The sequence below is a fragment of the Zootoca vivipara genome, chromosome Z, assembly GCF_963506605.1.
Source record: "Zootoca vivipara chromosome Z, rZooViv1.1, whole genome shotgun sequence".
In the NCBI taxonomy this organism is placed as follows: Eukaryota; Metazoa; Chordata; class Lepidosauria; order Squamata; family Lacertidae; genus Zootoca; species Zootoca vivipara.
In genome coordinates, this window is record NC_083294.1 from 21931917 (window position 1) to 21957070 (window position 25154).

A 25154-nucleotide genomic window follows, 5' to 3' on the forward strand; every position below is an offset into this window, starting at 1 on the left:
AGCATATCTCTGATTTTTGCTTACACAGAAGATAAAAGCAGGGTAGAGCAATTTCTAATGCAAATGGGCACTCCTGCATTCACATTCCAAATGGGTTGAATCCAGAACCTTTTTTTAAAATCTTCTCTTCCCCCCCCAAACAGTTCTTTTTTTTAAAAAAATCATTTTTATTAGTTTTCCAATAAAAACATCCAATTAACAAATCAATCAAATCATAATCCAATTAAAAATAATAAAATAAAATAAAAAACAGCCAAATTACAATCCAAATTATTAATTATTATTTTTTCCGGGCTTCCCATAGTCTGGAACTCTGAAGTATATCTCCAATATTTCCATTTCTGCCTTCTTCTTCTTGCTCTCATATTTTCCACATTCTGATCTTGACACTTTAAAGTTCCCCGTCCCTGGCTGTGCGATTCTCAATCACGTCAAAAATCATATATCCTTTCATCAATTGGGTATATATATTTTTTAATTGTCTATTTGCCAGTGCAGCTTTTCCTGACTTCATTCCAATCTTCCAATCCGGGCTGTTGTCCAAGCCTGTCGTTTGAAGTTTAATGACGCAGTAACTCCCAAGTTGTTAAATTGTAACTGTTCACGATAATTTCCCAGTGTTAAGTTGTTAAGCATACTGTTTGCAATATTGCAATGTAAATGAACTGTATTCCACAGATATAAGTCATTTGGTGATCAATCAGCTTTCTCACACACCCTGGACCTAGAAGGGGGGCTGCTAGACATCCACTTAGCCGTCTCCCTCGCTCATAATGAAGAAATTCTGCAAACAGATGCACTGTATGTTGTCCCAAATTGTTATCTCAATTCATTATAAAGTCAGCTAGCAAGTATTTCCCACTTCCCTCGAAAAGGGCAGAACTCTCATTTTTCCATGCTGCGTCATACTAACAAGCGCCACCTGTTTCTTCTTTTACCTTTATCAAGTGTAAGTAAAGCTGTTCAGTTGAATACTTAATTATAAATAGAAGTCCATCTGTACTCCGTTTTTTTAAAAAGGTTTGTTAATGAGGCTTGGCATAGAAAAACAATTGTAGGCATAGAAAAGAAGGAAAAGGAACATACCAATCACCTCCTTAAATCCAGACACCATGATGAGAATCTCTTTGAAGTCTGAGCTTAAACACCAGGGACTGTGCAATTCTGCAGATTTTTTCTCTGTCTTCTTTGGTCCAGACCAGGGGCGTACTGAGGTGCCGCGACACCCGGGCCGGCAAATTGCCATGCCCCCGGGGGGCACGGAGTTGCTACGTAATGACGCATGCGGCGCTACGTAAAGGGGGGTCGCAACCCCCCCACGCAAATTTTAAACGCAGCCTAAACAGAGTGTCCAGGCTCCCACCGCACCAGTGGGCTATCTGCCTGGAGCCTGGGCACTCCATTTAGGCTCCGTTTTGAAGTCTTGGGAGGTGTGATCCCCTCTACATTGTACGCATGCACAGCATCCCGCTGCACATGCATGCTACGTAGAAGGGGATCGCACCCCCGCGAATTCAAAACGGAGGCTAAACAGAGCGTCCAGGCTCAGGCGCTGATTGCGGGGTGGGGGCGCGGCCCCGAGTGCCACCCCCCCTCCAGCAGGCACCCGCACAGTGCCCAATCGCTTGGCCAGCTCCCCCCTGGCTGCCGTACAGAGGCAAGGCGTGGCCCCGAGTGACACCCCCTCCAGGACAGTACCCGAGGCAGACCACCCCCACCCCCCACTTGCTCCGCCCCTGGTCCAGACTATGTCTGTTTGTTGTCCAAATCTAATTATTTTATCAAACAGATATTTCTGGCTTGTGAGAGTGACTTCGGAGAGTGCCAGCCGTGCTGTGCTCTGGGACCCAGCGTCCTGCCACTTGCACCTTGATGCTAGCTGACAATCTCGGATGATCTGCGGACTGCGGGTCTACGAGACAGTCCTCCCCCACCCTGGGGAGTCTTTCAGGCTAATTACCCCCATATCAACCTTGAATTACCAGCATGTCTGAGGTCCTATCATGTGGGAGTCAGCCATTTCTCACTGCCGGAAACAGGAAGCCTTCTTTTTAATCTTCTCAATCAATGTTCTCTCAATCGGGGTTATAGGATCATAGCTAGCATCTAGCTCAGCTTTCTCTACTCTGAACCTGCCAGCAGCTGTTCAAACACTCAGAGAGGACTTTGCCACCACCCAATTACCGATCCATTAAAAGACACACACATCAGTTTTGAAGCTGACCCAGGGATCAGACCCATCAGTTTCTGCATGCAAAGCTCCATGTCCAGCTATGCAAGAAGATTTATGAATGTTCAAGTAGATACCGGTATACCAGCCAGGGAAAAGGATATAGAGTTGAGCCAGTGAGAGACCTGGTCTGGGGAGGGAGTATAGAGAGTGATGAGGCCTGGAGGGCCACATCTGGCACCTGGCTCTGAGGTTCCCCACAGCTTTAAATGAAACTTGGAGATGAAGCCCTTCAAATACAAGGCACCTTCAAAGATAGGATTGTCTTCTGTAGTTGACATGTGGCTACTTTGTTTCTTCATATCTTAACTATGATGCTTCCCAATGTCTTTGCATCAATCAAAACAGCAGTACATATCTGTTGCACCTTCCAGGCCAGCCAGAGGTTTTGAGATCAATCATGCTAATGTACTGCAGCAACAAGTCTTGTGTAAACAGATCTTCCTTGCCTGATGCCCTGCGGCATCCCAGCGGCTCTGGGTCAGAATCTATGCAGAAGAACAACACTACAGTCCCAATTTTCCTTTTAAGCCCAACAATTGCACGGGCGCTGCACTCTGCATCAAGCCAATTCCCCCTTGCAAACAAAGCTCTGCTTCATAACCCCCTTGCTTCATCCAAGCACAACCCTGAAAAACAGAAGACATTGACGTAACAATCTAAGTGAAGACATCTCTTTTGAGAGCGTGTCAGCACAACCTGCCAAGCCATCAGTCTGAAAGGGAGATATTTCCAGCACATGTGTTTCTTAGACACTTGGTTTAACCACAAGCTTAAACAGCAGCCTGGCGCCAAGCACAACACAAGGCAAGGCAGATATTTATTGACTTCTCCCCAAAAATGGCTTGGCTACAGTGAGCAGCTTGCAAGAAAGCGGGCTGATAAATGTATGCTGTGGAAAAACCATGAAAAGAGAAAAGAGGAACAGGGACTCAGGGGCTCCAGCCTGGAACCACATCACCAAGTGTCCAGTGAGTGCTCTCGCACGAGAAAATGGGAAGTCCCATCTTTTTCCAGTATACTTGTGGGGTATGATAAAACCTATACTCAGAATGGCTTTGTTTTCCATCACTAATAAACCTTAGGTTTTCTTCATCCTTTCAACCAGCAGTCTTACAAGACTATGGGCTCATCCATCCAGAGTTCCACTTGTCCTGCCACTTTCACCCAAGTTTACTTCTTACCTTACAATATTCTGACAGAATCGGAAATCAGTTGGCAATTCACCCTAAGGTATTGTCCCATCTGCCCAGTTATATATATCTTTATCAATTTACTTTATACTGCCTGGTGTCCTAAAAGATCCCGAGGTGATTTATAATGTTCAAATTAAAAGAATAAAGTCACTTAAAAAACAACAACACAACACCATACTTCTAAGCTAATCAAATCACTGCGAACCAAGGTTACTATAGTTGCTGAAAACTATATCTAGCTGTGATGTCTGAACTAAATCTTGATTCCTCATTTGTGAAATGGAAACACTGATCTTCCTACTGGAATGGAACAAGGAACTCTTGGTCCTCATCTCCTGTGTCCCAAGAGTTGCAGGTTATTCTCTTGCCTCCCTTTTGATTTTCTCATCTGAGTTTGTGGTCTATAGTGGTCAAGATGCTTAATGAAGAGACAGAGGTGGAAACTGGAAAAGGGGAAGATGAGAGCAATCAAAATAAATTAAGGAAAATGAATAGTGTGTCTTTCATAATATTGCCCATGGTTTGATCTCTTCTGCTGGTTGGGGAGCGGGGACACTAGACTGTCTGAAGCATGAACAGAAAGATTTGAAATATTCAAACCTGAACAAGTTATCCAATCTTTTAAAGACATGTCTGTTTTTCTCACCACAAGAAGTATGCATACACTCAGAATTTTGATGCAACGTATTGTTTTTCAATCTCAGGGGTGGTGGCGGATTTCAAAAAAGCATCTCTTAACCTGGCACTGAGAACCTGGCAGTCACGACAACAGCAATAGCTACATTTCACAGTTCCCGTGCATTTCAATAGGGTTTGCAGAACAGAACATCCAAGAGGATTGTGCCCAATTTGTCTGTAATGTGGCATTATCTGAATTGCAATCATGAATACTGCCAAATCTTTGCCCATTAATAGAATTCGCTACCACATGATGTGGCTAGGACCACCAACTGAGATGGCATTAAAATGAGACAGATTTGTCTGAAATAAAGCTACCACACAATACTGGAATTAAGCACAAGTTAAGTAAGCTATGACTTAGGACCCCATGGGGCCTCTAAATAAATAAAAATACTAAATTTAGAGTTTTACATAGAAAAAACAAAGAAAACAGGGAAAACAGACTCTAAAACAGACACTATTATTCTGCTATGAAAAACCTATTTAATGGCCACACAATTATTTGTCATGGTGTGTACGTAAATCTGTGCAGAAAGTAAGAAATAATAAGGTTTTATTTTATTTTAAAGGTATTTAATATGCAAAAAAACTTATTTCAGGATATATGTTTTAGTTAAGTTTTTAGCTGCATTCTTCCCTGTGTACAAATATGTGCAAATATGAAAGATTCGTGTTTCTTTTTTCATCATCTTTTCTGGTAGAATAATACACTTCTATGCTATGGGGCCTCTTAAACCTGACATAGCTTCCCATGTCTTAATCTGTCCCTGGCTATCACCACCTTATTACTAGTCATGATTATTATTAGATCAATCATAACATAAGTCCACTGGATCAGGCCAATGGTGAGAACATGGTGAAAACTAACATTTGCCCAGGAAGCTCATTGTGAGACCTTGGACTAGGCACTGTATTTCAGCCTAGTCTACATCACAGGGTTGTTGTGAAGATATCATGGGGAAATGGAAAAGCATGAATGCCACATTGAGCTCCTTTGCAGGGGAATATGAACATAGAATAAGATATCCAGTCTATCTGCCCCAATTCTGAAAGGGGCAGCTGAGGCTAGGTTTGGAATAATACAACCAACCAACCAATCAACCAACCAACCTTTAAATCAGAGAAAAAAAGAATCTGGGACACAACCAGGATATTATTGCCTATGCACATTAGACTTTACATGCAACTCCTTGGCAAATCCACTGTGTAGGTGTCTGCTGCAACAGGCTAGCCTAGTTAGGCTGTGCAGGAAAGCAATCCATGCTCCTGTACTATTGTACATTGCATTCTCATCTTCTTTGAAAAAACTGTTCTTAATCAAGGATGGATTAACCCAAATCAGTTTCGTAAAGAGGCCAATACTTTGGCCACCTCATGAGAAGAGAAGACTCCCTGGTAAAGACCCTGATGTTGGGAAAGATGGAGGGCACAAGGAGAAGGGGGCGACAGAGGACGAGATGGTTGGACAGTGTTCTCGAAGCTACCAACATGAGTCTGACCAAACTGCGGGAGGCAGTGCAAGACAGGAGTGCCTGGCATGCTCTGGTCCATGGGGTCACGAAGAGTCGGACACGAGTAAACAACTAAACAAGGAGGACACACCATTGCCTCCTTCATGGTGGATGGTATCTCCCCTCTCGCCAGAGAAGCACTGATCACTCCCTGGAGCGACCCGCCCAGTCAATGCCCTACAGCTACTTCTAAGAAGCCAAGATGGACAAGTGGTTGGCTACATTTCTGCAAGCAGCTTGTCTATCTCCTTGGGGCAAAATATTGAAACCAGTCCTGTGGAGATGGATTAGACAGGGCTCTGATTGTTTCCATTGGACTTGTTCTAAGTATTACTACAGGTAATATGCTACCTCCAGGATCCAGGATCAGAGGAATAATTCTGAAGTGGGGAGAGTATTGTTGCACTTGTGTCCTGCTTGTAGCCTTCCAGTAAGCATCTGGTTGGCCAGTGTGTGAAACAGGATGCTGAACTAAATGGGCCTTTGCTCTGACCCAGCAGGCAGGCTCTTCTTGTGTTATCAGTTTCCTATGCTTTCTGTACAAATAAGCACTTCACACAGGCACTTTATGCGGGTGCAAATGCATCATCTCCAATGCGCCTTCCCCTTGTCTCAGGCGAGTGGCGCATTTTACCGCATCACACTCAAAATAAGCAAGGAAGGCCACAGCTTCGAGATAAGAGGAATAAATCCCAAAGGAAGTGGTGGTATCTTGAGCTCCTGTTGCACAGTGTTAACCAGGCCAGCCACACATGAATAAGCTTTTCCTGTTGGACTGCCATGGGGTCATGCTAGTTTCCTCCTGCAATCAGTAGAAACCTTTCCATGAGGGACATTCAACTGCCCTTCTTTGCTATTGGCAACTCCCTAATAATTTCTGAGGATTCTTCAGCACTGCACTTTTCTGAACCCAGAAGGTCTCATTTCTCCTCATACCAGGGTTGTGGACCTGAGGCTCGGGGCCAAATGAGGCCTTTTATCTGGCCCTCAGGACTCTCCCAGGACTCACCCCTCTCCAAGCCATGCCTTTCAGTTGCCTAGCTCCATGCCATCCTCAAGTGCTTCTACCTGGATGGAATGTGCCCTAGAACTAGGATAATGCCTCTTGCTTGCCTGGATGGAGGAGGAAAACATATAAGTGGATGCCAGAAATCTCTGGCTTTTGCATGAGTGGAATGTAGCCTATTGTACAATGGTACAAGCGCCACCTGCTTTTGCCTCTGGTTCTGTCCACCACTGGCATGTACCCCTCAGAAGTCTGTCTATGAAGGAATGTGGCCCTCCAGCTGAGAACAGTTCTCTACCGCTGCCCTGCATCTCTGGTTCTGGCTCACTGTGCCTGCACAGTATGGGAAGCTTTAGAAGGTCAAGAATTTCAAGAATTTTCCGGCACTTCTTGTTAGTTTCTATCTCCATTTTTTTTGGGGGGGGGGGTAGGCAACCTTTATGATGTGCAGCCCGTAGTGATAAAGGAGTGGTGTCATTTCCTGACCAATGTGCACTGCCAATGTGTGAAAAATTAGGGTTGTCACATTTGGTCTGGCAAAATAAAGGACAGGTTTGGCAAAATACAGGACAAAAAAAATTTGAAATGAAATTATCCATGAGAGAAATTAACAACAATTTAAGACTTTTGAAAAGATAAAGTGACAATAGACTAAAAACAGATTAAAACTCACATCAACTTTGTAAGCACCTGGGTAGGTTTGTTTTTAAGGTAAAGGTAAAGGGACCCCTGACCATTAGGTCCAGTTGTGACCGACTTTGGGGTTGCAGCGCTCATCTTGTGTTATTGGCCGAGGGAGCCGGCGTACAGCTTCCAGGTCATGTGGCCAAGAGTACAGTAAAGGCTCCTGCTGGATATCAATAGGCAGACAAATACAAATAAAAGCTTTTTTAAAAAATATGATAACCACCTCTCACTTTTTTCTCTCTCTTTATCTTAGGAACTGAGAGAGAATGGGCTGTATGCAACTAGGTTTCACTAAGAGTAGACCCATTGACATTCATTAGCTTATGTTAGTCATGCCCACCAATTTTCAATAGGCCTTTTACAACCCAGAGAAATTAAGAGAGGAATGGTGGTGACCTTAAGAGAGAGAAACTGCACATGGAGTGTTGAAGATGTGCATGAAATTAGCTTGGTTTCCTATTTCTATCCTAGACCCTTCAGAGTTGTGCTATCTCTCCATATCTCATTCAGTCTTAACAGTTCTTCTTTCTTCTTCTTTAATTCCCGTTGGTTGGGTGTTGATCTAATTTCCAGGTCCTCTGCTGTCATTTCTTCCCTTTCCCTTCTTCTTGGTGTTTCCTAGGCAGTGTGACATACCACTTCATCACTGCAATGTTGCCCATCAGAAGAACCGCAATACTTCAATGACTGCCTCTCTTTTAGAGGCCAAGAGAGAGTGCCAAAACTTGGCACAACCATGATCTCCAGAGTTCTCATGAGCTGCACATCCTTTGACAAAGCAATCAATTTGAGGGTTTTGCCCACGTGATGCTATGACAATGGTGCAGACACCAGTCAAACATAAACCATATGTTGTGGCTTTCCATTTGCCAAACCCCCCATCCTGGTTCATCCAGGTTAATCTAATAAGAATAACATCTTATTAAGTAAGAGACCTCATGCATAGCTACTTTCAGCAGTTCTGGATTCTATAAAGGGGGAATACTTCAAAAAATGCACACATAACTAGGACTAAGCTGCCATAGTATTACACCTAACATTTATCAAAAGAAGACTCGCAAAGCTGGAAAGTCATTGGTGGCAACCTGCAGGCTTTGTGCTGTCGTTCCTGCAGCCCTGTGTGTATCAAATTTGGCACCTCCACCCTCTGTTTGTTTCAAACCGATTTGCTTTCTGCAGCCACAAAGGAATGAAAGCAATTGTTGCACACAGCCTGGTCCAAGGAGCATTCTCCAACCTTTTAGCACATATCAAAGGAATGACATTACCAGAATCTATTATGATGCAAGCCCGGGCCTCATGTGTAGCAATAGCAGAAATACATCTGTATCTGCCAGCAGAGTGATCTGTTATCCATTTCATATGTCATTTTTTTACAAACTTATCTATTGGACTTTTCACCTTCAATAAAGACCTATCTTTGGACCAATGGATATATCAAGGAATTGCCATTTCTATTCAAACAAATGAGGAGAAACACCTGCAATAGAGGTAGCCAGCCAAGATGAGGGAACTGATGTTGTGCTATCAGGGGAATGCACTAGTCAGACCCAGGCCTGCTTAAACGTCAGCAAGGTGGTGGCTTGGAAAATAACACTTGGAAAGGACACTTGGAAAATAAGCAGTAGATTTATTGATTTATTCATAAAATTTATATACTGCTTGATTGTAGAAAAAAAAAGCTCTAAGTAGTTGATCTAAAATGGATTATCACTGATGTCTTATTGACATTCTCTACCGAACCAGGATTGAAATGATGACCAGTGATTTGAGAGCATTGGCATTAAAAAAAAAATTAATAGCATTTAGAGAGGGGCAAGTCTAGCTAAAAGGTGGACTATGGCACTTTGATCTAACAATCTGACTGCAATAAATACCGTCTTATTGAGCTGAATCTCTGGGCTTGCTTTACGATCAGATGTTTTTGCTTGGAAAATCAACACTGTGGTGGCAAAGGCTGAAGGAATCTGGAAATCAAATGACTTCCTTGCACTCACAGTTAGCTTTGGAACTCAGCTGTTATGATTCTTTCGCAACTTCCAAAAAGAAAGAAAGAGGGGGGGGGGAGAGAGAAACGGAAGCAAATGAGCCAAACAGTTCAGAGAGATCAACACAATTAACCTCCTTTTTTAACGTTGACTCCTTTCTTTGACCTGTATAGATTCAGCATGCTGAAAATGAGGACATCCTTGCTGACAGGAACTTTACAAAGAGACTAATTATTATAGAGGGAATGTACAGTGGGTACCCTTCAAAGCCTGCTCTTTCATTTCTGAATGTTCTAGCTCCACAAATGTGATCATGCTAGAAACCAGTAAGTCTTCCCCTACGGTTACCAACATCCCAGGGCAGCCTTCTCCAACCTGGTGCCCTCCAGATTTTTTGAACTATAACCACCACCGTCATGGCTACTGGGTAACTGCCTGCAGGGGCTGATGGGAGCTGGAGTCCTAAACATCTAAATTAGATGGCTTGATAATTTTTCAGGGTCTCCCTGACACAGTTAAAATAATAGTGAGGGAAAGAATTACGGGGTGGGGTATCCTTTCTTTGACTTGAGGTTTGTTTGTTTTTTGCTATTTAATTTGTACCACCCTCACCCCCTGCCATGCCCACCAACATCTACCCTACAGAATTAAGCACAACTCCCTGGGTGCAATCTCTGTCCTCACTGGGGAACCACTATTTATTGATTGTATTTTTTTTAATAATGAACAAACAAAATATTAATGTACAGTATAGAGAGAACATTTCCTCCCCTCTCCATCTGTATAGTAAAAGATAACAGTAGTTTAGAAGCATAGATTTTGAGTAAATTGCAGATCAGATGTGTGAATACTAACAATACTAATAATGATGTTATTGATCTGGTGCTGAGAAAACTGTGACAAAGGTGCCAGATGAGCTTTTCTGGGGAGGCTTCTTAAAAAGCAGAGACATCACCTTGCCGACAAAGGTCTGTATAGTTAAAGCTATGGTTTTCCCAGTAGTATGGAAGTGAGAGCTAGACCATAAAGAAGGCTGATTGCCGAATAATTTATGCTTTTGAATTATGGTGATGGAGGAGACTCTTGAGAGTCCCATGGACTGCAAGAAGATCACCTATCCATTCTGAAGGAAATCAGCCCTGAGCGCTCACTGGAAGGACAGATCTTGAAGCTGAGGCTCCAATACTTTGGCCACCTCATGAGAAGAGAAGAATCCTTGGAAAAGACCCTGATGTTGGGAAAGATTGAGGGCACTAGGAGAAGGGGACGACAGAGAACGAGATGGTTGGACAGTGTTCTCGAAGCTACGAACATGAGTTTGACCAAACTGCGGGAGGCAGTGCAAGACAGGAGTGCCTGGCGTGCTATGGTCCATGGGGTCACGAAGAGTCGGACACGACTAAACGACTAAACAACAACAATATTCCACAACTGGGGTGCCACTACCACCAAACACATGTTTTTGGGAGGGCAAATGGGACAGTTGCTCATGGTGGCAAATTTGAGGAGGTGGCATTGACATTGCAGTCTGTGGTGCTGATACCGGTAAATGACAGCACCTGTCAATCAAATAAGATATTGCCACCATACCACACCTTGCTAGAACATCCTCATTAAGCTTTAGCTGGATAACAGTTGAGCCTAACTGCTCTGAAAGAGACTTTGCCTAAAGACACATTTAAAATTCCCACCAGAGAGTCCTTAAGTAAGGTGGTTTTTACTAAGGTCTATCTGGGCAATCTGCTTCTTCATTCCTCACACCATTCACTGATTGGAGAAATTAGTATTTAGAAATATAGTTTTTTACTTTCTGCTTCTGGATAGAAAAAAAATCATTTTTTTTTCTTTTTAAATGCCATGGGAACTGTGTATGAGCTTGTGTTCTGTGTTTCAGGTTGCTTTGGAAGCTGCATTTGTTTTTACTTGACTAGAGGCTTTAAAAATCCTTTTTATCTGGGGGCAGTTTTAAAGTCTTGTATGCTGTTTAACATTCTTTTGGAAGCTGCATTAGTTTTTGCTTGTTATATGGGAGTAGTTTTTAAGCTAGGTGTGGGACTGCGTGCTGCAATTTGTTTTACTAAAAAATATGATAGCCACTCCTCCAACCCTCTGCCCTGCCATCTAATTCTAGTGTACTACTACCATTCTTATTTATGGTTGTTTATTATTATTTTTACTTCACGTGCTTCTCAGACACTGAATGTAGATTTAGAAACTAAGGCTGCAATCCCAACCCCCCTCTTGCCCGAGAGTAAGCACTACTGAATGCAATATGGCTTACATTTGAGTAGACATGGTTAAGATCACTCTGGGCTTTGGGCTAGAAAGCTGTTCTGTGCAGAACAAAATGAAATGCATTGAAATGTCCACAGCAAAAAGCATCCAACTTCTTCTTCTTCTTCTTCTTCTTCTTCTTCTTCTTCTTCTTCTTCTTCTTCTTCTTCTTCTTCTTCTTCTTCTTCTTCTTCTTCTTCTTCCATGCCTACAGAATGAGGGGATTTCTCCAACAAATTCTGGTAGTTGAAGTTTGACAAGGAGCTGAAAAATCTCCATTAGCAATAATGTAGTTTTCTCATATAATATGAGAAGCAAATGGACTGTACTGTGTCTGTTACAGACTGTTCTGTTACATTTAAAGGTTAACTTGTTAAACTTAAAGTTGGGAGATTAATTGCAAGTGACAAATAGGTGGCAAGTAGGCACTGTCTGTTGTTGGGACCCTCCAACTTTCTTGAAAATAAGGATCAGGAGACACATAGCCCAAGGCTTTGTCTGCACAGTGACTTGATTGGGTTAGCAGTTCAAGGCATGATCTCAAGAGAGAAAGGAATGAGGATGCCATTCTAACATCATACAAAGAACCGCCAGTTGTAAGTTGTTAGGGAATATTTGATCTAGAGGGAAAGTGCATGGTGTTTAATGTTATATTTATTTGCTGCATTCTATTTGCCCTATTGCATGTAACCATTCTTGTGTTAAAATATCTTCTTTAAAAAAATACCCTTTTATCATTTAGCATACTATTAATATTGTTTCATCGACCCTGCATTGTTGCCTTTAATGTACTACCCCACATCTAGTGTCAAGTCAGTGTCATGATACCTGGAGGTATTCTCAGGGACAGAAGGGAATTTTAGGCTGTCAGGTGAAAGACAGCCAAAGGGTTGCCATATTTTGAAGAGCAAAAAAAGAGGACGTTATGACAGCCATTCAAAGCAAACAAATGCAATTTGTCTCACATTTACCCCTGAAAAAGAGGACATGACCTGGAAAAAGAGGACATATGGCAACTCTAAATTAAATAACTCTTTCACTTGGTGGAAGCAAAGATCTAAAAGGAATGATGGGCGAGCAGACAGGTACACTTTGACTAGGCAGGATCTTCCTTCGGGACCCAAGGAAGCTGGGGTGTCATACCCCCCCACACACACACCCTGACAGAGCCACAGCTGACAGATTCCTTTGAGAAAAGGAATAACAATTAAGCCAGTTTAAGGGTGCTTCGAGGCTGTCGGTATTTTGCAGGAGAGAGTTCAAGCACATACAGGACCTTAAACTGGATTAACGTGCTCTGTTTCCCTTAATACAAACAACCCATCTTTTAGAGAAAATGGGACTGTTTGTGTTTTGGAAAATAATGGGTGAACCCTTTGAAAAGTGTAGAATGAACAAGTGGTCAACAGGAAGACACGTAAATGTTGCATAAGCAAATCAGGCTGGATGCTCATTGCCATATAACCTCCCTACAAACAAATCAGGAGGAATGTTCAGTAATGACCGGATATAGTCTAAGCTTGTACAAACAAATCAGGATGAATGCTCAATAAACAGGTTGTTGGGAGAAGCCCTAAGTTTATAGTGTAGTGCAACAGTGAATAACATTTTGTTTTCATTCCAAGGGCCACACTATCGGATGAGGAACCTTCAGGAGGAGAGGCTACATGTCAGAGGTGGGTGAAGCCAGAGATAAAAAGTGTGCAGAGTGATTATTATTGTTGCTATGGATTTGGAGGGAGCAAGGATCCCCTAAAATTCCTGGGTGTCTGGTTCTCCCCATAATTTCTGATATTAGTAAATGTGGGGTTGGAATTTGAAGTCAAGCCAGCTTCCTCAGGAGCTGGACTTAGAGAAGTGCCAACCAAGAACAAAGACAAGTGATTGCAGAGCCATTACCCTGACAAAAGGAGAGAGGTTCATCATGAGACATTAAAGGGGAAGGCTGCCAGGATTACAGGAAAAAATGTGCCTTTTGCAGGAGGCTTTTGAAACGGAGGTTGCCAGAGTGGCGGAAAGAACAGGGGATGCTGAAAGTGGAATGGGAGGAGTTGTTTTCTGGAAAGACTGCTGGGGAGAAGGAGGAGGAACTAGGCGGAACTCCATGCAGTACTGCAGAAAGAGGCTGCACTGAGAGACAAGTGGCTATGACTGACAGCTGCTTTGGACTCAAGTTTGCTGAAGCTACAAGAGGAGTAAAGAGGTGTACCCCCACTATTGAAGGCTTTAGGTGTAAATATTTGTAAAATAAACCGTATTTCTTAAAGACACCAGTCTCTATTGTGCTTTGATTTCACAAAGGAAATACAACTTAGAGTGCTTAGAACCCCCTGGAATTTTGCTACTGCTTGGGAGTGCTGTGCACCACTTTTATTATTATCATTATATATTTCTCTGGCAGACTCAAGGCAGCTTACAGGTGAAACAAGAACAGCTAAAACATAGGGGGGACAATTATTAAAAAGCAATTAAATATTAATAGAAATAACACAATCTATCATTCTTTCAATCCATCTACAATGTTTTAAAAACATAGAGACAATTGTAATAAAAACAGCAGGGCACCAACCCCTCATTAAAAGCAGCCAGTTCCCCAAAGCCTGTTGGAAAAAGAAGGTCTTGCCACCTGCCAGCGGAAGAACAAGGAGGGAGCCCTTTGTTCTAGAGCTTTTCTAGAGGGGAATTCCAAAGTCTGGGAGCAGCCATTAAAAAGGCCCTCAGTGATGGATATGACTCTTACCCTTGTACAAGATGCTACATACCAGCCATGCAAAAGTTTGAGATTCCAATATACTCCCCGTCACCCACACAACTTTTCATCCAGGCAAGCAAGACATGCTATCACAGTTCAATATAGCTACAACTTATATTTGGTTGCCTAATTAATATATCTGAAACATGAGTATCACAGTTCAAGAACACATTGCAGCACCTGAGGAGGGCACTAAGCAGAGCCAGTGAGAAATGCCCAGAGAAATGCCCAAGACAGAAACCCTTGAGGGCCACATCTGCACCCTGGGCTTGAGGTCCCCCATTCCTGGTGTAGAGATATGCCTTTTAAAAAGAACCAAATAATGATGTTGATGTTTCTGTTCCCTTTCCCAAGCAGCAGGTTCCCTGAATTTCCTGTTCTTGGAATCTCTCCTGGGGAAGTTCAGCAGAACTACACCCAGGCACACCAGTTGGACATAAAAACAAAGCAAATACTTTCAGAAATCAGATTCAGTGGCAAATTCCATCCTCCCAACAAGCTATCCCTTTGCTGTTTCCTTACACGACCCCTGTTTGTTCTTGTTCAGCTTCTCCACAGCTGTGACATAACGACAGGCTCTGGAAGAATTCTGCTTGTGGCAAGGCTGTGGAGGAGAATCTGCTTTGCATTAGCACTCCACCTATTTATCAAGTCCCTGTGCAGCAAACAACACATTTCCTTTCCTTTGCCTCCCCACTGCTGCTGTCTACCAAGCTGTGCTTCTAAGCACACTTACTTGGCAGGGAGCTCTGCAGAAATCAACACACCATAGAATTGATCTGCATGTTTTGCACAATGCGGAGCCTTAACTAGAGCACATGCTTGGTATACAAAAGGTCTCTGGCCTCCCCAGGCAGGACTGGGCAAATTCCTGGTAAGATGCTGCCAGCCAGTGTAGACTGCAGTAAGCTATTTTGGATCAATGGTCTGGCTCAGTGTCCTTAATTGCTCATTTTGAACTGAACCACTTCAGGTGCTTGTGTATGTCTAACATATTTTACATGCTTCCCTGAATGTGGCACATCGGGGTGGAGGGGAGAGAAAGATGCACTTAGCTATTCTCTCCCTGATTTTCTTCTTCATGCATAGCGTGTGTATGAACACACAAAAATGCTGATCGTCACCTGCTCCTTTAGTATACATTATTTTTAATAGGTCAGTTGGCAGAAATGTTCTATGAGATAATGGGTTGTATTCAATTAGGTTTTACTCAGAGTAGGTCTACTGAAACTAATGGACCTAACTTAATAATGTGCATTAATTTCAGTGGGTCCACTCTGAGTAAGAACTTGTTGAATTTGGTTTAGCTGACCATTGTCTGCCCCACTTATGAGAATAAAAAAAAACCCAATCTGTACCACAAATGTTTGCCAGGAATATACGCTCTCATTCTACTGGAACTCCAATGAAGCTCAGTGTGGGAAGATTAAAGGTAAAGGTAAAGGGACCCCTGACCATTAGGTACAGTTGTGGCCGACTCTGGGGTTGCGGCATTCATCTCGCTTTACTGGCCAAGGAATCCGGAGTACAGCTTCCGGATCATGTGGCCAGCATGACTAAGCTGCTTCTGGCAAACCAGAGCAGCACACGGAAACGCTTTACCTTCCCTATTTATCTACTTGCACTTTGTGCTTTCAAACTGCTAGGTTGGCAGGAGCAGGGACTGAGCAGCAGAAGCTCACCCTGTTGCAGAGATTCAAATCACCGACCTTCTGATCGGCAAGCCCTAGGCTCTGTGGTTTAACTTTCTCAATACAGTGCATTGTATAGAATTCACTCCCACAAGATAGCCACCGATTGGAAGAGTTGTTTGGCTGGCCACTTTGAAAACAGCATTCTGGACTAGGTGGACCTGAGCACAACGAAGACTTCAGTGCCTCTCTTCCACATGCTCTTTTATCTAGGGTTTCAACCCAATGAAGAGATATTTGCCCTGTCTGTGAGAGAAAGAAGAATGTCTCTCTAAAACTGGTGGTTACCCTCAGCAGTTTTGAAAAGCAATGTATCAAAAGCAATATTGAAATAAATCTGTTACCTGTTAGTTTGAAGGAGCCTTTTAGTTTATCGGGTCCTCCCTCAAAGAGGGCATGTGTTGCGGTGAGACCTGTCAACCAAACCTTTGTCTTGTGGGTGGGTATGATTGGATAACCACAACACCTGATTGGTAGGTCCCTTGATGCTGGGTTTAATCTGACCAACGGGACGCTAGCCAAATGGATCAAGGGACCTATATGAGCTTTCTCTCTTGGTGAGTGCATCGGAACACCTGCCCACCTCTCCCTATATTTATGGCTTGCATTCTTGACCCTGCTATGCCGTCGTGTGTTGTCTGTCATTGGGACGGGCATGGCAGGAATTTTCCTCACTTGCTGATTGGCTGGTGCCATTTGGGTTTCACCTGCTGCGTAGCAAATCGCCACAACTTGTAAGGTTGTGAATAGGCTCTGGTTCAGGTGATAGGGATGGGGGGACGCTCTCATCATCCCTATGTAAAGGGGTATTCCATTAAAGGAATCCAGGGACTCAATGGTTTGGTCAACCCTGCGAGGGGTTGTGCCCATGCCTGAGTCCAGGGGGACATCTGGGCGGTGGACATAGCATGTCCCCAGCTTTCTGCCATTCCAGGTGTTCACCCTAGGCTGACCTATGCTGGTGCCCTGGGTCAGCGCTGCCTGCAACAGTGCAGGGAGCTAGTTGAACCAGAGCCTATGCAACCACTCACTTGCTGTAATCAATAAAGTTGTGGCTTAAATTCTGCCAAAAACCAAAGCAAAAATTTGAGTCTTGTGTGAATTTATTTAAGGGGGAGGTCTAAAGGTCTAAACACACAAAGTCTTTCTTTTTAAAACAATCAATCTGATTAAAGGAGGGTGGGCAGCATGGGGCTGCATGGGGCCCTTGGACCAATTTAATGTGGCTGGGAATGAGGTTGTAAAACAGGGGAACAAAAGAGGACAGGGGGCAGGGAGAGAGGGAGGAAAGAAGGGGAGGAAAGGAAGGAAGGAATATTGCTCCACCCACTTTGGGGTCTGGCCCCACCTATCACTAGCTTTAGCCCCACTCACAACTGCTCTGACAGGTTACCCATAAGGTATTGTGCCTTCAACAGAAAAAAAAGTTTCCCTACTCTGGATTAAACATTGCTTTTCCTACTTTTTGCTGGAATAGCAGTGGGTAAAATAAGCATCTCGGATGGCGTACTGTATACAAAAGCACAACACCTCCCTCATTCAGTCTGGGCTGATGTTGTGCCATGAGTTCCATGATACCTGTGGGAGGAAAATATGAATCTCTGTGACCCATGTGTGTGGGGTAAATAAGAAAGGAATTGGATCGGTGCCTGCATTCAAAACGCAAGGCTAAACTCACTCCCCAACAGAAGAGAGCCCCCAGCAACAGTTTATTTATTTATTTATTTATTTATTTATTTATTTCCTGCCCATCTGGCTGGGCCTCCCCTGCCACTCTGGGCGGCTTCCAACAAACATTAAAATACATCAAATATCACAGGTTAAAAACTTCCCTAAACAAGGCTGCCTTTAAACTTTAGAGTTTAAACTCTAAAGTAAAGTAAAGTGGGAACGTAGGCTATTAAACCCTTTTCATTTCCTGTTTAGTTGCATACAGCACTCCTCTTTCTACCCCTATTACAACGAACCAACCAGACACTGTAAGTATGCTGTACTTACAAAATGTCCCAAAGTTCAAATTCATTTATTTATCCATGCAGCAATACAGCAAAAGGATACTTTTGAGCAGAAAACACAGGAAGACAGGTTCAAACATGTTTTCTTAGTCAGTTACATGGAGCTGAGAGAGTAAGGAAGAGAAGCAGCTTCACTTACTCCCCCAAGGTGATGAGGGGGTGTGACCTAGCCAAGTCAAGGAACAGAATTCTACGGTCTTAATCCCTTCAAGCACTAACTGACACACATCCGTAATTATGTTTGATTGCAATTTCCCATGTTATCATCATCATCACCATCAATTAAACAATTAAAATGATAATAAACTGATCTGCTTGTGGCCTTCCCCAAAGAGGCATCTAGTTGGCCACTGTGAGAACAGGGTTCTGGACTAAATGGGATATTGGCCTGATCCAGCAGGGTATTCTTGTGTTCTTATGTTATTACTTATTTGTCTTATTGAAATGCAGTGCTATTATCAAGTTCTTATTACTGAATTCTTTTTGAAATGCTTTTTGAAATGAAATGGCAGTAGATAGTTACAGAAATTTTATTATTATTATTATTATTATTATTATTATTATTATTATTATTATACCAAAAAAATGCTTTGCTGACCTGAACCTTAGTGCGCGCGCACACGCACACGCACACACACACACACACACACACTCAGTGACAATGTCTAGCTGGCCTCCAATAGTTTGCAGGAATGAACCACTGCCTCTGGTTATTTCTGCTACAAGTGATGCCTCTGAGCTTCTAATTTAGTTGCCTTTGATAAAATGGGTTACATGCACAGCAAACACACGGATCAATTTAGCAACAGCAAACCTTCTGGCAAAAAACACATTCCTCGCTTCAGCAAGGCTCCCCTGGTGGGTGCATATGTGTCTATGTAGATCCCTGTTCATTACACTGTTCAGTCCACGTGGTCAATCCTCTTGACCAAACACACATCACTAGGTCCTGAAAATGTGAGCTAGGGTTCCCTAAAAAGACTGAGTGTGTAATACAGTAATTTTATTTTTTTTTTAAAAAAATATTTTTATTAATTTTCCAATTAAAACCAATTATATCACATTCAATATTTCAAATTATACACATATATATATCAATCAAACCGAATGTTATGCCAAATCATCTAAATAATTTATTTTTGGGTTCCCATGCTTCAAGAAATTGGGAATTCCTCGCAACTGTCCACTGCCGTCTTATTTCTAAAGTTCAAATCGTCCTCCAAGCTCATAATATTCCAAATCTTCCCCTTACAGTCACCTAGATGTTTTCCACTTTCATCCGATTGTTCCAGCTGCTGAGATAAATGTCAAACGAAGTTTCACAGATGTTCTTTCTCCTGTGTGAGTTAATCAGTCCAGCCTCCCCATAAATCTTCTTAGTGGAGCTCCCTGTTGCGACGGAGTAGCAGCGCCATCTTAAAAGGCTCAAATCACTTTCATTTTCTCTCATAGCCATGAAGATTTACGATTTATTTATCTTTATAGAATTTACAGCTTTTTCAGGCAGGAGACCCAAACATCCAACCATGAACTCTTGGTAAATTAATGGATCTCCTTGCCCTATAGCTGAACTTAGCTTCAGGTCGCTGCTCCAATTTAAAGTGCGTCACAGCTCATAAATCCTCCGAACGCGTCCAGAACTCCTTCCGTCTGACTAGGGGGGGGCTTTTCTCATCGGCAACTTCACATCTTTAAGAAATATGCTCAGTAACAACAGCTATAAAGTTCAACTCACACAGTCTTTTGCTTCTCTTTCACTCCAAACAAGCCAGGACATCGCGTCCGGGAAGATACGAGGCAACAATATGAAGAAAAAATAAAAACTTGCTTCCCTTATCGCTCCGTCCCCATCAATCCTTCTTCCAGATGCCGTACATTCTTTGACTCCTCTCGCTCAGCAGCATAAAATTCTCAGCAGTAAACAGCGCTTCTTCCCCTCCTTCTGAAGTATGTCCATAGATTTAAGCCTAATTATCTTCTTTAACCATGGAAATCCCCGCCATGCAGATTAGCGTCCGGGAGTCCTGGCCGTCGTAAGTGCTCAGCCCAAGCTCCCCCCACTCCAAAAACAGTCGGAGTGGGTCTGGGGGCATCGCGGGCCAGCGGCCCCTCTCCGTAACCCCCGGAGAGGGTAGGGGGTTGCCATTTACTCCCCTAGCAACCGCCAAATTCCTTACGAAGGTCAGAGAGATGGAAAACAGGTCCGCCATTCCTGCAGGCGGAAACCGGAACCCTGTAATACAGTAATTTTAAATACATTTATACACTGAATTTAGCAGCACCAGCTCAGTTTAAGCGTTGCCTGTAACAGGCCATCTCTTGCCTTGCCATTTTTTAATTGTGTGTGATGTATCTAATGTATTTTGTGTTCTCATTTTGCGTTTTTATGTTGTGAACCTCCCTGTGGAGGTTCTGGGTTGGGTGGGGGGGCAGTACCCCTGGCTTTGGGAAACCCTGGGCTAAACAATGCATCAGTTTTCAGTTTTGGAGATATCTGAGTTGTACAACTGTGAATTATAAAAATGAAGGTTCTCATCCCACTCCCAAGGTAGACGTGACTAGTTATGCTAATAAATTGAAGAGCTGATCCTGTTAACAAAAGCCAGGTCCTGTGGAGGAACCAAACAGCTTGTCAAGCTGCTAGGATCATTAGCCACAGTTCCTGAGTTTATCTCACTAAAATCTGTTTTCTCCCCATCTCGGTTAGGAAAAGAGTTTTAGCCTGGCACAAACCGCTTTTGTTATTTGAGAATATCTGCTTGAGCCAAGTGGAAAGCAAATATGTTTCTGGTTACCTTTTGCAGAGACAAATAAAGTAGGAAAAGGTTAGGTGGGTGTGAACAAAAGTTGTCAAGATCAGGCCCAGGATAGAGGTAATACAAGATCAGGGGTGAAGCAGCAGACTTGAAAACGAAAGGTCAGAGGGAGATTTCACAGGTGAACAAAGTATCTGTGTAGCTGTGAGAACACGTATATACTCCCGTTTATTTTAAAGGAAGATGAATTATGGGACCTCCAGGACTACCAAGAGGCTTTATACTGTTTCTACCTATATTCACAAACCTCCCTCTATCTTCCATCTAGACAACCAAGAATCATTATCAAAGTCCAAGGAAACATTAAAGCCAGGCCAAAACACTTGGGGCGTGAAGCAGGGCTGTGGCTTAGGGAGGCATGTGGCCTGGAGAGAGTCCCATGGATCAAACAGAAATAGTTCTGGGGGCCTCATTTGACCCACAGACCTGAGGTTTGTCACACTTGGGTCTAAGCAATGCAATTTCTTTTCTTCTTCTTTTTTCTGTCCAGCCTTTGACTTCTTCCAAGCAAGTTTAAAATTTTGTGTATGCTTGTAATTTTTTCCCACCTTTTCCCACTTTTTCCAATATTGCCACTTCTGTTTCAGTGTATCTGAAGAAGTGTGCATGCACACGAAAGCTCATACCTATGACAAACTTAGTTGGTCTCTAAGGTGCTACTGGAAGGAATTTTTTTATTTTTTGTTTCGACTACGTCAGACCAACACGACTACCTACCTGTAACAACTGCCACCCAAGGTTTGAGCAAAATGTTGCATTCAGAATTTATATTTACATTTGAGTCTTGACAGTTTTGCAGGTGCCAAAATGGGATGTTTATTTTGCTGTTTGATGCTGTAGCAGTTAGTATTAGCTGGTTATCAAACCATTGCATGTTAGCTGCTATGCACTGTCAAATGGCAATAGGGGTGAATGGCGCATTGTGCCACCAACCTAAGCCACTCTCACCTGCTTGCTTTTCTACTTACAGCAGCCAAGGGACGACTCTGCCTTTCATAAGCTCTGGCTCCACCTATTGTTAGTCTCCTTGCCCTCCACCCCATCTCCACCCTGCCAGTCCTAATGGGCACCAGTAACTACTGTGGTGACCATGGAATTACAGGACCTGAGTACTGTGTCCAGATCAGGGTACCAGGAGTCCAATATTTTGTGTAGAAAGTGGTAGGGATTCTGCAGGCCACCCTAGAATTCATTCGCCACCTTGAAGGGTCTAAAATCTCATATTTAGGAGCACTGGTACTGTATGCTATTTTTCTTTTTCTAAAAATAAAAATAAAAATCTGATTCTGATTTCTGGATCTAATTTATTATTATTATTACTTGTTCCAAAAAGATAAGTTTAAGGTTTCTACCATTGTTCTTTAACAAGAATATCAGAAAATGGAACTCCTGAGGAAGAAAAAAAGCCTCTCAACTCAGATAAAGAAAACGGAGTTTGGCTCAGAAATGTGTGAGACAAGGTTTTATAAAAGCCACAAACAAACACAAATCCCCTTTCTAAGAAGTGCACATTGACAGTTTTCTACATTATTATTAGCCAGATCGTGATTTTGATACGTCTTTTCAAGGTTCTGTATTTCAATTGACTGTTGGCAGATTTCCTCCTGAAACCATCATGAGAATCTGGCTGGACATTGATTTGTAGCAGACCTTCAAAACAACAAGTTCCAAACTCAACCCACCTACAATGTCAAAGTCCTTTACAAAGCTCATTCTCTGACTCATTTAAAGCGCCCCCTCACAGTTTTCTCAAGCTGCTTGTAATTTGGAAGTGCAATATTTCTACTTTTACCTCATTTGTGTAATGCGTGAGTGCCAAACTGACACACACACACACAACTAGTATGCCAGTTTCAGATTCTCTAAACTTTTCATTTTTCCAGTCGTAAATTCATTTTGGCCCATTTGCATATTAGTGTGCAATACAATGGAAATTTGTAATTAAAAATGTACACATTTCTCCTAATATATGCAACTTTGCAGCAGTGTTCCCCCATCTTATGGATTTATGCATCCAATGAACAGGGTGGGAGATTCAGGACTGACAAAAGGAAGTACTTCTTCATAAACTGCACAGCTGAATTATGGAAATCACTACCACAAGGTAGAGCTCAGTTGGCAGAACATGAAACCCTTTATCTCAGGGTCATGGATTTGAGCCCCACCTTGGGTGAAAGATTCCTGCATTGCAGGGAGTTGGAATAGATGGTCCACATGGTCCTTTCCAACTCTACAGTTCTATGATTATATAATTCTATTTGCTGATGGCCACAAATTTGGATGGCTTTAAAGTGGGTCTAGATAAATTCATGGAGGTCAAGGCTACCAATGGCTACTCAACCACCACTGGACTGTCTCAATACTTTTGACATTGATTTGCAGTGGCTCTCCAATGTTTCAGCCCAGAATCCTTCCCAGACCTATAAGAGATTGCCAGGGAGTTGTCCCCTTGTGCACTCTCAACTTGGTTGTGGGCTTTTCAGGGACTTTTGGTTGGCTCAGATGGGCAAAGCTCTTCTTACCATATGTTCTTATCAGATATGGAGTACTCCTAAACTTGGAAGCTGTCAGATACCATCAAAGGATGACGGCTGCTGCATAAATATCAGATTTCAAATGCCAATCCTGTGTATCAATTATTTGCTGGATATTTGCCTTTGGGAGAATATATGAATTCAAAATTTGCAGAGGAGAATTTTGGAGGAGCTGCTCCAATGAGAACATTGGACATTTGGGTGGTGGGACTGACTTTTAATTCACCAGGAACAATATTTCACTTACTCTCTTGCCCCCAGCATCATCTTCTGCAGAACAGCCTAGAGTCTATTTACTGCTGGGCAAAGGAAGTTCCATATCACAAGAAACAATGGCCGGAATTCCTTTATCTGTGACGACTCCTGGCGCTCAGGCCCCTTCCCGTCTCTTAAGTATACACAAAGTCCCACTCCCCACTTTTTACTTCTGGTGCAGCCCCAGCTATTAAAGATGCTTTATTCTTAAAAATCTTACTGGGGCAGGATTTTGTTTTTTAATATTAAAAAAACCCTTTCCTCTCTGAAAGGTGTTCATGGTGAAAAGTTAACAATAAAGAATAAGGAAAAGAAATAACAGCCCCTTTGTAGTAAATTTGACCTCGACTGTTTTCAGAAACACACACACTTGGGTTTCTAATCTAATAAGGGAAGTGCATCAGTGAGCTGATTATTCCTCTGTGGTAAATCTAATTGCAGCTATTTGGCTACTGTCCCCCTCTTGTTCTCCTAATCTAAGGGGAGATGTGAGGGTATAAAGAAAGGGCAAAAATGTGAACCAAGTTATTCAAAGGCTAACATTTTAATCAGTAACAACAAAGTGTCTTGTGGGACCTTAAGGACTATGCATTATGGCATAAGATCCCATTTATCATTAGGCCACCATCAGTTTGTAAGTCTTTATGGTGCCAAAATATTCTTTGCTGTTTTTGCCACAAGAGGCTAACATGGTTACTACCCCTCTGGAATCTGCAGCAATTGAATTGTTCTGCAAAATGTAAGAAACTAACGCTTCTTAGACATTTCACCAGAGGAGTTCATCCAATTATTCCCTTTAGATGAAACACCATTGGCAACTCCCATAAAACTTCTCCAGCAGCCAAAGTATTTAGTCAACTCCAGCCTTTTTTCTTTGCACACAAAACTGGCCAAGGGTGTCTGCATGTTCAGTGCAACCTTGCAGTCTCTGTGGCAGGATGCAAGGCAGGATGTGGTGGCCCTTGGCAAAACTACATGTCCCTGGTCTACTTGCAGACTGGCACTGGGGTGGGTAGGGTGCCTTCCCTCCTTGGAGCTTGCAACTGCCGAAGTATCATCATCAGACACTCATTTGATCTTGTGCCTGTCTTCTGCCCTGCCCCCCACAATAGTGGTCTTCCCCGCCCTGCCTTTTTGGCCAGTCAGACTTTTCAACCTTTTTGGGTCCACGGCTCCCTTGACCAACTACATTATTTCTGTGGCACCCCTGCGGGGCTCAGGAGCCCAGTTACCCGGTATGTCAACACTTGCCTGCACAGCTGGCGGCCCCTCACCCTTTTTAGAACACCCTTCTCTCCTCTCCCCTCTCCTTGGGAGTCCTCTGGGCAGTCTCTGCTGCTATAAAAAGCTATGTAAGCCTCTGGGAGGAAGAGACACGAGAGGGCATCAGAGGAGGGAGGGAAGGAAGGAAGGAGAGATGGAGCCCACTGTTGCCCGTGGCACCTCTGGCCACAGCACACTGATTGAAAACCACTGTTTTAGGGTATTGGCATACCCTCTGAGTGTCCTGATCTTCCA

At 43.0% G+C, this 25154-nt stretch overlaps 1 protein-coding gene across 3 annotated transcripts in view; it reads right to left on the reverse strand.

Annotated features, from left to right (window-relative positions):
- The window catches only part of LOC118084151 (vascular endothelial growth factor receptor kdr-like), a 200096-nt gene that overhangs the window by 147751 nt on the left and 27191 nt on the right, over window positions 1-25154 (reverse strand). The window contains exon 1 of one of the 3 annotated variants that reach the window (XM_060270643.1): window positions 9189-9272. The exons of the other annotated variants lie outside the window; for them this stretch is intronic. The gene's annotated coding sequence lies outside the window, so the exon portion shown is untranslated. Of the gene's footprint in view, window positions 1-9188; window positions 9273-25154 lie in introns of those variants that run through there. 3 annotated transcript variants of the gene reach the window in all.